Consider the following 2356-nt stretch of genomic DNA (forward strand, 5'->3'; position numbering starts at 1 on the left):
GAAGTTAGTATTTTAACATTCATTTTTCCCGCACATGAAGTGTTTCAGGTACAGCGCAGCTGCCGATGTAGTAACTGGGAACGTCTACAGCTGCAGCGGCCTTTAACACAAACCCCAAGATGAATACCGTGAGGGGCCACGGGCACAAACGGAAACACAGAGGGCTGGGGCTGAACGTCAGGAAATGCCTCTTTCCGATCAGGGTGACTGGGCACTGGCACAGGCTGCCCATGGAGGCTCCATCCTGGGAGATACTCAAAAGCCAGCATGGTCCTGGGCAACCAGCTCTGGGCGGCCTTCCCTGAGCGGGGGAGCTAGAACGGATGACCTCCAGAGGTCCCTTCCAACCTCACCCGTTCCGTGGTCCTGTGATCCAAAACAAACATACCAAACCCACCACATAGCTCTCTCTGCACTGCTACACACTCACAGTAATGTTAAACCTAAGGCGCATAAGGTGACAGCAACGTGAAGTGCCCCGTCCTCCAGCATGACCACTGGTAAAGATTTCACTTTATCGGCAGAAGCAGTCACGGCATCTGGACTGAAGCAGCAGGCTCAAATCACATCAAATGATGTCCTAAGCATTAAAGTAACACTGGAAACATTAAAAACACATAGGGTGAAAGGATTAAGCAGAACAAAGGGAATGCTTTTGTTAAAACACAGAACATCAGTGGAGAAAAAATAATGCTTCTACGTTAACAAGAAACATTTTGACAATTCTGTCACGCTCAAGAATCAAGGTGAGTCATTCTGCTAGTCCGACAAAAATAGGTGTGCTTCTTGTGGCGAGTGCAAAATAAAACACCTATGCATCAATAAACCAACAGGCAAGTGCAATGTGCTTGACATCCATTTAATAGACTTAGAATTCACATTCGGACTGCAATAAACACATTTTCCCCATCTGAACTGTGGGATGAGAAACTATAGACGCACTATGTAAACAAAATGATTTCCAGAGCTTTTTTCCCAGCATTTTGTTCAAATCAGGTAATTTTTGGTTAAAACATCGCGGTGCTCCTGTACTGCCCTGCAAAGGGGATCCTGTCAACGTGGATACTTTCTGAAGATCCGTCAGAAGATACCATGGGAGAAGCTCCAGCAGATCCAGCTTCAAGTTCAGCAGTGGCTAGGGAGAAGAGAAACAACATTCCGGTGTTGCTTTTACACTAGACAGGGCCAAATCAGTCACTATGAAAACATCATGGATAACTGGAGAGACTACAGTCCAGAAAGAGATTTAAAAACTTCCAAGGGGACATAACAATCAAAGGGCTAGGCACAAAGGAAGAAACAATCTTTTTCCACATTTGCCTACCAGCCAACAGTATTTCTAAAGCCAGTGACAGAAATTCTATAGGCCACACACTGAACATCTTCAGGGAATCCACAAATGACTCCTGCTTACACCAGTGCTAAACTGAGCCCCCCTGCAGACCTCTCGAACCTCCAGTATCTGTTTTCCTTGAATGTTCAAAGCAGTGATTTATTGGAACTCTGCTCCTAAAAACCAGCTTCTGCCTTCTCTGTGACAAACTTAAAAAGAATCCGCCGGTGAAAACGCAAACACCTTTGCAATGCAGTCAGGCCAGGACAAGTCTCCTAGCCTGGCACTTTCTTTGAGGGGCGTCTTTGTAACTCACCCTGGCAAAACCCTCTTTCCTCCACAAAAACACATACTCAAGGAAAGCAAGCCCACCTTTCCTGTTCTTCTCCAGCCACATTTTTCAGACAAGGTCCTGAAACCAAACGCACTCCATGACACCTAGCAGATGCACAGTCAGGTTCAAAATGCACACGGATGAAATGCAACGGCTTTGTGTCCATTCGGACACATGGAACGAGCTGTGAAGCTACAGCTGAACACTCTCTGTATTACCAAAAGCATGCAGGAACAGAAGGAAATTCTCGCAGGGGCTACCTGCTTTGAAATAGCACCAGTCACTGCAAAGCAAAGCAGTGACTCTGGAGGAACGACTACCCTGAAACAGGTGGAATTCCTCTTTCGACACCTGGCCTCATATTATAGAGCATGTTTCATGCTATGTGTTAAAAGCATTCAACTCATCTGATGTTTGCCTAAGTGCTACTAAATGATCTTTTCCCAAAGAAAGGGTATCTTTCATCACTGATTATATTTTTCTTGCTTATTCAAAAAAGACTGCAACATATAAGCTACAAATACAAGCAATGGACAAGAAACAGCAAAAATCCAGACCCAACAGCAGAGAATGGGCGCGGTATGATGTAGTGCGGAATGCAACCGACGCACATGGAAGAAGCAGTGATGGCTGAAGTCTATAAACGTCTTCTCTCAGGGCTTCTTTTACGTTTGATGTTTGTGCTCAAG

At 45.3% G+C, this 2356-nt stretch overlaps 1 pseudogene; it reads right to left on the reverse strand.

The window, feature by feature from the left end:
* Window positions 1–670: 670 nt before the first annotated feature.
* The window catches only part of LOC129783464 (ankyrin repeat domain-containing protein 26-like), a 70247-nt pseudogene continuing 68561 nt past the window's right edge, over window positions 671–2356 (reverse strand).

The sequence above is a fragment of the Falco peregrinus genome, unplaced genomic scaffold (assembly GCF_023634155.1).
Source record: "Falco peregrinus isolate bFalPer1 unplaced genomic scaffold, bFalPer1.pri scaffold_42, whole genome shotgun sequence".
In the NCBI taxonomy this organism is placed as follows: domain Eukaryota; kingdom Metazoa; phylum Chordata; class Aves; order Falconiformes; family Falconidae; genus Falco; species Falco peregrinus.